The following is a 10035-nucleotide window of genomic DNA, read 5'->3' as shown; positions in this document are numbered from 1 at the left end:
CTACATTGTAACCCCCTACCCCAATTATTTTGTTCCCAATGCAATCAATGTACATTTTTTAATGTTGTCATTTGATGTTGCACGTTACACTCTTCCTAAGCTAATTTAGTTTCATGGTTGATTGTTCTAGAATTTTAAAATGTCTTTATGATGATAACAAATATTGGAAATTCAAATATGTAAAAGTATAAAAAAATATCTTAAATATTTTGACGTTGAAAATATATACACGAGAAGTCAATATTTTCGAGAAACTTTGGTGGCGACTCTAATGAATTCGAGAAACACTCGAAATTTTAGGCTGCAACAACTCTATTACTTTATTCTATTATTTTATATTTAAACTTTGATTATACTATTATCAATTATCATATGTGAGTAGATATTCGTTGTCTTTGGATTGTAGGTTACCCAATAATGGATCTCTAACAATTTATATTTCTTTATGTCATGGGTATTAATCTTTTAATCCAATCTTAGTAAGAATCATGTTTATACTTGGATATTAAATAATAAATCGAAAGGTAGATTTTTCTCTTAAAGAATTTTGTTTATACATCAACCATAAAAATAATTTGTTATTAATTTAAAATACACTTTTGCCATTTGAAAGAAGGCGTTAGTTATAATTGTTTATATGATTTTTAAGAATTTAACACTCATACTCTATTTCCTTTCAAAAATACACTCGAATAATGTGTGGGATTCCCCTCTCTTTTTCTTCCTCTCCTCCCCCTTCGAATCCCAAACAAAGCTTTAACTTATTGTTTATATGCTTTGTTGAAGTAGAGTTCTAGTCGTGAGTTTTACAAACTTCATATATTATTTCCAACCTAAAAAAAAAGGCAGTTTTCTTTTTCTTAAGAAAAATGGGGAAATGAAGCTAGGAAACATGGCTAAATGTTCAAGCAGTCTGTCAAACATGTACATGAAAAGTTGGAAAAATTTACTCTATACCCCAAAAAAATTCAAAATGCCAAAAATACTTTCAAATTAATTTTTACTATTTCACACAATCCTAGATATATTCCGATCCTTAACCGTTTTATTAGGGAGTTTTTTTCTCCACCCCAAGTCACATTGGAATTTAAGGTTTTGTTCTCCTGTTATCGTGGTGATTTCGCTTGATCAAGAAAACTCTGACAAAAGAAAGCCTGATAAATTGAGATAAAAAATCAACTAAAGAAAATAAAAAAGAGAAAGGGGAAGTTGAAATCAAAAAAGAACATGAGAAAGAGATTTTTCTGAACAAAAATTTAGAAACTCAATAGGTTTCATTTTGTCAATACATCTACAAATACATTTCACCATGAAAACAAAAATCTAGAAAAATCAAACTCATTTTTGTATTTCATTTGAAAAACTCTTTCAATCAGACTATTCAACAAAAATATATACAATCATAGAAATAGAAGAGGGAGGAACTTAACTACATGGTATAAACCGCCACTTCCGTTTTCAGACCTCATGTCGTCACCACCACTGGCATCTCCGATCAACTGCATGCACTTTTGTTAGCCGACCACCACGCTCCTCTGTGAACCACTCTTACGCAAGCCAACGTTGTACATGAAATCTTCCGTCATCACTCTCCCTTCTGCTTCATCTCCCATCTCCCTTTTTAGGTTTAATGTTATATATATATGTTTGTTGTTTTAGGTTTAATTTAGTTTTAATATTATATGTATGTTTTACTTTCTTTATATTCGGTTATATGTTTACTTAGTAAACAATGAGATGGACAAGGTCGCTTACTATTTTTATTATTAATCTTTTTACTAAAAAAAATTTACTTTGAAAAAAAAATAAAAATAAAGGTTTAGCTTTTTAGTGTTTCCTAAATATAAACAAAAATATTAAAATTAATTCAGATTAGACATCTTATTAATCTTCGATATTTATAACATTTGAGTTTGTGACAACTTGATGATCTAAAATAATAATAATATTTTATAAATTGGATTGATCAAGAAATGACAACTTGTAGGTCCTAGTTTAAAACCCATAAGTTATGATAACTTTGTGATCTTAAATATTTTCAACTAAATTCAAACAAACAACCAAACATACTAATGAGAATTAATTTCTCAATCTCAGTGTCTTTTTCCTTCATGAAATCAATAACCTTTTTTAACTAAATTCAAATTTTCGCAACAAAGTGTATTTCTTTAAAAGCAATAAAAACGTCTGCATTTTCTACTCAAGAACTACGTAGCTTTGATGTCTTCATCGCACCGGGAGATACGTAAGAGTAATATCACACTCTTATCAAGCATAATAATAAAATTTCTTTTTTCCTCTATGTTTTAAATATACTTTTAAAATTAGATTATTTTCATAAAAAAGATTATATTTGCATTTAAAAAAGGATAAATAAATTTATATAAGTTAATATTAATTTTGCACAATTAATTATAGGTAATCGTATTTTAACGGATGTTGTAGGATGCTAATATCTTCCCTAGGCATAATCAACTCCCGAATTCAAATTTTGATTTCAAAGACCATTTTTCTTTTTTTAAACGTTTTTCAATATTTTCCCTATTCTAAAATAAACTTTGGTGTCGACTCCATTGAATTCGAGAAACACTCGAAATTTTAAACCATAACAACTCTATTACTTTATTCTATTATTTTATATTTCCAATATTTTTATATTTAAACTTTGATTATACTATCATCATGTGTGAGTAAATCTTCCTTGTTTTGGGATTGTAGGATTTTCAATGATGAATCTTTAACAATTTATATTTCTTTCTGTCATGGGTATTAATCTTTTAATCCAATCTTAGTAAATATCATGTTTATACTTGGATATTAAATAATAAACTAAAAGATAGATTTTTCTCTTACATTTTTTTGCTTATACATCAGTAAAAAAAAAAATAGATTATTAGTTTAAAATACACTTTTGATCTTTAAAAAAAGGCATTAGTTATAATTATTTATATGATTTTTAAGAATTTAATGCTCATGCTCTATCCCCTTTCAAAAATACTCTCGAATAATGTGTGGAATTCCCCTCCCTTTTTCTTCCTCTCCTCCCCCTTCAAATCCCAAACAAAGCTTTACCTTACTGTTTATATGCTTTGTTGAAGTAGAATTCTAGCAGTGAGTTTCACAAACTTCATATATTATTTACAACTTAAAAAAAAGGCAGTTTCGTTTTTCTTAAGAAAAATATGGGGCAATGAAGTTATGAAACATGGCTAAATTGTTCAAGGAGTCAAACATGAAATGAAAAGTTGGCATAAAGTATTGGGTAGATCCTTAACCCTTTTATAAGGGAGTTTTTTTCTCCACCCCAAGTCACTTTGGAATATAATTCCAAAAAATAAACATCACAGTTATTGTCCTCAAAAAAAGTATACTTCCAAAAGAAACATCACAGTTAATGTCCTTTAAAAGTATACTTCCAAACAAAAATACAATTTTTTTACCATCGAGAAGTATACTTTCGAGCACATGTGTAATTTTTTAGAAGTTTAAGGGTTGAAAAAGAAGCATTTCATTGTGCCTATCCAAATAAGAAGTCTAAACCATAGTACAATAATAAAATAAAATAAAAAAGCACTTCCATGAGTGGAGGTAAAAAGTGTAGAGAAAGATGCCAGTTTTGAAAGTGAGAATAGCATGATAACAATAAAATCTTCATTTGAAGAATTGGATATCAACTCTAGACTGATCAAACCATAAAGGGTTAAAACTACACATAGAAAATGCATATGTCAAAGCATAAAAACTGGCCAACAACAACCTTATATGCAGAAAAACTGGCCAACAACCTTATATGTCAAAGCATAAATGCATCCAGTCATAATGATATGTACAAACTCATAATACTGACAAAGACACGAACACGAGGCACGACAATGACACATCGATACCAATAATAATTTAAAAAATTGAATTAATTGAATGTAATGACATGTGTCGGTGTTAAACAGCTGACACACCTTCCATCACAAGTCAGTACTGATCTTACCTCACAATCATGAAGAGAAACAAGGCTGGAAAGTATTAAGTATCATATCTGAGCATCGGCATTCGAAAAATCAGCCCAACAACCAAGCAGAACCAGAGCTAGCTTTGGATTCCGAATATCCACCATTGAAAAAAGGTTTCACCCGCTTCAACAACTCCAAGTGATTAGCTACTCTGGCCATTGACAACAACCATTTACACTGCTTGTGCTTCTTGTTATCGTGGTGCTTTCGCTCGATCAAGAAAACTCTGACAAAAGAAAGCCTGATACCCGTGTTGCCTCTCCTAAAGCCATCAGCAAGGCGTAAGAGAATGGTATTAGCAAATAAATCATCTTCGCCTGTAACAAGGCCAAACATGCCACTGGAAACAATATCAGATTTGAGTTCATACTGAAGGTGAAGTCCCATTTGGCTTTGACAGGTACATCTGATGAATAATGAGACTCAGTCAAGAACCAAACAGAGTTAAAATCTTCTCCATTTCTTTCCTCTTCATAGTTACTAGTGTTAAACATGTTTAGTTCCCTGCAAATTTGGGGCTGTTTTTGTTTTTACTTCAGACAAATAAAAGACCCCAATTTCGTGGAGACTAAAACATATTTATTTCTAGGTACAATTTAATTTAGTTGATGCACCCTACATATTTAGCCCTCTATAGTGAAGTCAAAGAACTCTAGTGCCCAACATATGACCCTGCATTCTTCTTTATAGTAGAATTTCTCCCTTTCCTGTCTCTCAGTTTCATAAATCATATCAAACATCATAAATCTTTTCACATAATAACACAAACAATAAAGTGGAAGACACTTCAAGCTTCTATAACTATAAGCTTCCTTTATCATCTAACCTCCAAAGTTTAAATTACATTGTTGCATTTAGTCTTAACAGCCTTACTTCCTACCACTGGATCAGAATGTGGTAAGTCAGTTAAACATAGAAATACTCAGTTAAACAAAAACTTGAAGCTATACCTAATTCCATAACAAAGTCCTATCAACTCTATAACACCTACACCTTTGATGGAAAGCGTGTTCCGGTAACCGACACTTTGACTATATTCAATTATTATTATATAAACACCAAAGAAAATACAGCAGAAATGCAAGTAGCGGAAATAAAGCAGAAATGGTGCAATATGTTTTAAAGAAGAAAAGAAAAATGACCAAATTCAATTCAAGAACTTGTATGTTTACGAAGTGAGATCATAAAATGAAATCAAATGAAGTAGAAGTAATTAAATATCAAAGGAAGATTTTGACGAAGTTAATAGAATAATTAACTATATAAGCGAAGAAACGAGAAATTGTATACCTGGGAAAGATTGATCGAATGAGAGAGTAAAATACAATAATTGAAATGCGGTGAGCGTGGATCGAACACGCGACCTTCAGATCTTCGGTCTGACGCTCTCCCAACTGAGCTATCCCCGCATATATAAAGTTATCGCCGCATATTTTACCACTAGATCACTGATGCTTTTTGTTGTTACCTTTCTAAGCGTCTCCAACTAGCTTCGTTTTCATGTATATTAAAGCAAGTATTAAAGCATATCCAACGTCTGTTCAACTCTTTCCTTACTACCTTCAAATTAGTAAAAAACGTTTGCCTGTTGCAAATAAACTTTGTGGGTTGCATGTCACTCATCTCAATTGAAATTGCAAATTGACAAATTCACGAGACTTTTAGTTGTACTCTCTTAAATAAATGAAACAAGTTTGAGCAATCCATTTTTCATAACTCAAAACTATTTTGGAATTTTAAAATAGGTTATTCAACTATGAATTATTATATTATTTTTAATTACGTCTCCCTGTTAAATGAAAAGTTAGATAATTCTTAATCATTTTTTTATTTATAATTTTGTTAATTTACAAAATATTAATTAAATCTTTAAGCACTTTATCCCTTAATTTTTCAGACAACTTACAAAATTTGGCCACTTTGTGTTGGCAAGAACAGGTTGGTTTTCACTATTGTGTGTTGTGGACTTGGATGAAGGTATTGGTTTGACTACCGCCTTGCGTTGGGTTTATGAATTGCCCTTAGTACCAGATGATTTTGAGTTAGACTCGAAAAGAGTGGTTAACGTCTTCCACAACAATAAGAATGATATTGCTGAATTTGCGGCTATCATCAAAGATTGATAACGTCTCTTTTGGAAAATTTTATAGAAATTCACATGTTGAGCTTGTTATGAGATAAGTCAACGAGGTTGTTCGCGCTTTTGCAAGAGTGGTCCAATAACTTTCTAGTTTCTATATTATGATTGATATTCCAATATGTATTCATCACATTATTATAAATGATATGTTATAAGCATTCTCTTGTCCAAAAAAATATTCATGTGACAATGTGTCATGAAAAATGTAGGAGCTTGAAGAGCGATACAAAGAGCAAGAGCAACAATGCAGTGTGCTGATAGTTAGGGATGATGCGATGTTTACAATGAAATATAATTTGAATGGTGATGGTTTTCGTGAGGATTTGTATAGAAAAGTAGGGATATTCTTCATATATAATAAATATATATTCTTCATGTTTAATTGAAGAAAAAAATAGGTTGTGGACAAATTTGGTAGATCTGAAGAGGGGCAGTGAGAAGTGGGAGTGGTGTTTGGGGAGGTGATTTTAATGCAGTCTCGCATAAATAAAAAAGGCGAGGGGTGAATAGAGGTTGAAATTCTTCTCAAATGGGGGATTCTGGTGAGTTCATGGAGGATATGAATTTACTTAGTTTAGATAGGACGGGAGTGCTATGAGTAGAATCAATAGATTCCTTCTATATCTGAAGATTGGTGAAAATGTGAGGAAGGTTACAGGTTAGTGGGTTGAGATAGCGATATTTCAAACCATTTTCCTAGATCTATTGACAATTGGGGTCCTTAGCCCTGTTGGGAAAAATAGCATAAGTTAAAAAATTAAGACACAATCACAACACAAGAAAATAACGTGGAAACTCCAAAACCGGAGAAAAAACCACGGCCGCTGCCTAAACCGGCAACCAGAGAATTAATACTATGTGAAAATTGTTACAACACATAGACTTCTCTCACTCACACCCCAGACACCCCAGCACAACCACACTCTTACAAAGCAAATATATAAACTAAGTCAGATACAAGCTTAAAGTGCTATTGCTGACTGGTGCATTTGAAAACAAAGGACCAAAACCCAATATATAGCCTTGGTCTTCTCCTTATTCTCCCACACTAAAGGATGTGGGACTTGCAATCAACCCCAACAATCTCCACCTTGATTGTAAGAGTTACAGCCTCCGCTTCCATTGTCTTACCGACAATCATACTCCACCATCAAAAGTACACTTCACTTGGAACTAAACCATCCCAAGAATTTTCTCCACTTGGAACTAAACCATTCCAAGAATTTTCTCATGTCGAAACCTTGCTGAAATTTATGGTGCAACTCCCATGTTGGCTTCCAGGAAGTTCTTCAGCCATCGACACATCACCACACACCTTGCATCAATGCCAACCAATGCCCGTGTGCTGTTCTGAATCCGCTAGCAATAACTTGTCCTTTTTCATGGTATAGCGGAAATACCATAAGGACAAACTTTATCTTCTAAATGAGATCACCATCATCTCCCCAAACAAGGGAGACCTTGCCAGCACTTGTCTCAGAGTCTTTTTCAGATACTGCTCCACCTGGACAATTTCTCTTCACATGCCCAGGCTTTCCACACTCCCAGCACACCAAATTCTTTGCATGTATCTTCTTCCCATTAGCCCCACTTCTAGTCAGCAACATTGAGCTTGATGAAGTGCTTTCATCATTTTTCATTCTCCTTTCTTCAGAAATAATTTTAGTTGCAACTTCTTCAAAACTCAAACTTTCCTTCCCATACATCAGAACAGGTTTAAGATGAACATAGGAAGGTGGAAGGGACAAAATGAGCCTTAACGCTTTATCTTCATCATCAATCTCAACTTTGATAGATTCCAACTCAGAGACAATATTATTCAAAGTACTAAGATGATCAGAGATTTTCGTACCTTCATCCATGCGCAGATTGTGGAATTGCTCTTTCAACAACAACCGATTTGAGATGCCCTTAGCTTGATATAACCCTTCAAGCTTCTCCCAGAGTTGCTTGGCTGATGACAGATTCTGCACATTCGCAAGAACATTCTTTGCCAAACACAGACGAATTGCACTTGCAGCTCTCAAATCTAGTTCCTCCCACTTGTCGTCCTCCATGTTGGAAGTGTTTCCTTTCAACGCCTTGTGTAATCCTGATTGTATAAGCACATCCTTGACTTGTACTTTCCACAAGCCAAAGTTGATTCTTCCATCAAACTTCTCTATGTCAAACTTCATAACGCTTGAATAAGACATAGCAGCTGCACGCAGACTGTAAACTGTGCACCAGGTAAGTTCCCAGGAAAGAGAGGTGGGTCACAACAGACACGCTTAAATACCAAGTCTTTCCTTAGCCAGAACCTCCCTAAACAGCACTTTCACAGTATCACCTTTCCCCTAACAATACCAAGGATAATTATTTTCTGATGTGGAAGATCAGACAAAGCTGCAACCACAGAGCATACTAAGAAAAATTATCCTACCGAACCTCCGAACCTTGGCTCTTGATACCAGTTGTTGGGAAAAATAGCATAAGTTAAAAAATTAAGACACAATCACAACACAAGAAAATAACGTGGAAACTCCAAAACCGGAGAAAAAACCACGGCCGCTGCCTAAACCGGCAACCAGAGAATTAATACTATGTGAAAATTGTTACAACACATAGACTTCTCTCACTCACACCCCAGACACCCCAGCACAACCACACTCTTACAAAGCAAATATATAAACTAAGTCAGATACAAACTTAAAGTGCTATTGCTGACTGGTGCATTTGAAAACAAAGGACCAAAACCCAATATATAGCCTTGGTCTTCTCCTTATTCTCCCACACTAAAGGATGTGGGACTTGCAATCAACCCCAACAAGCCCATCATATATAACAATTGTTCGTGGGACATACAAAGAATTATTGTCGTTTGTTGAAAAGTTTTGGAGGTCCTTCCATGTAAAAGAGAGAAAAGCCTTTGTTTTGAAAGAAAAGTTGAAACTTTTGAAAGATAAATTGAGATGTTGGAATGGAGAAGTGTTTGGGTGGATACATTTAAACATAGAGGGGAGAGTCAAATAACTTAATGAATTGGATAACTTGGCGGGTGAAGAGGAGGTTGATGTGGATACTGATAAGATAAGGGAGGTGGAAGAGAGGTTTTGAAAAAAATTGAGACCTAATGAGAGTTTACTGAGACAAGAAATCAAGAGGGAAATGGGTGAGGGAGGAAAATGCTAACACTAAGTTTTTTCATGCAGGTTTGCAGAAACGGCGAAGGTAAAATCAAATAATTGCTCTATAGTATATAGATAATAGGGTGGGAGGGGTGGATACGATCAAGGGTTTGGTAAATAATCATTTTGAAGATAATTTGAAAGAGAGGAAATTTTGACGTCGTAGACTTAGTGGACTTTCATTTCAACAAGTATCAGCATTGGAAAATGAGAGACTTATTTCAGCATTGGAGTTGTGATGGCAACAACATTCTGGGTCCCGACAGTTTAAACTTAAATTTCACCAATGATTGTTGGAGCTTTTTAAAGGAAGATATCATGGATTTTGTGTTGGAATTTCACAATAATGCAATACTACTAAAAGTTGTGACAACTTCACTTTTTGCTTTAATCTCAAAAATGGATCACCGACAGCGTTAGGCGGAATATTGTCCCACTTTCCTTGTGGGGTGTTTGTATAAAATCATAGCCAAAGCTTAAGCTAATAGATTGAAGGGAGTGTTAGGAAATTTGATCTCTAAGAACCAAACTGTTTTTGTTCCAAAGACAATTACTTGAATGGGTTGTGGTAGTCAATGAATTACTTGATTTGGAAATACCATGAGTTAGGAATAAGTTCATGCTTGTAAAGATGGGTTTTGTATGAAATGTATATGATGGATGCGGAAGTACATCTTTTCTTGTTTAACGTCAGTCTTGCAAAATAGCAGTCCAAAAAACG

General features: G+C 33.8%; 1 long non-coding RNA gene and 1 other non-coding gene across 2 annotated transcripts; both read right to left on the bottom strand.

Moving 5' to 3' along the window:
• Nucleotides 1-3077: 3077 nt before the first annotated feature.
• LOC140920294 (uncharacterized) lies at nt 3078-6532 on the bottom strand. Its single transcript, XR_012163050.1, has 3 exons — nt 5914-6532; nt 5298-5592; nt 3078-4413 (listed from the first exon to the last, which is right to left on the bottom strand). It is a non-coding gene; the product is annotated as an uncharacterized lncRNA (long non-coding RNA).
• On the bottom strand, nt 5344-5416 carry TRNAF-GAA (transfer RNA phenylalanine (anticodon GAA)). The gene has a single exon. It is a non-coding gene; the product is annotated as a tRNA-Phe (tRNA).
• Nucleotides 6533-10035: the final 3503 nt, after the last annotated feature.

The sequence above is a fragment of the Cicer arietinum genome, chromosome 5, assembly GCF_000331145.2.
Source record: "Cicer arietinum cultivar CDC Frontier isolate Library 1 chromosome 5, Cicar.CDCFrontier_v2.0, whole genome shotgun sequence".
Classification (NCBI taxonomy): Eukaryota; Viridiplantae; Streptophyta; class Magnoliopsida; order Fabales; family Fabaceae; genus Cicer; species Cicer arietinum.
Note: the sequence above shows the minus strand (reverse complement) of the source record. Positions and strands in the feature narration are given on the sequence as shown.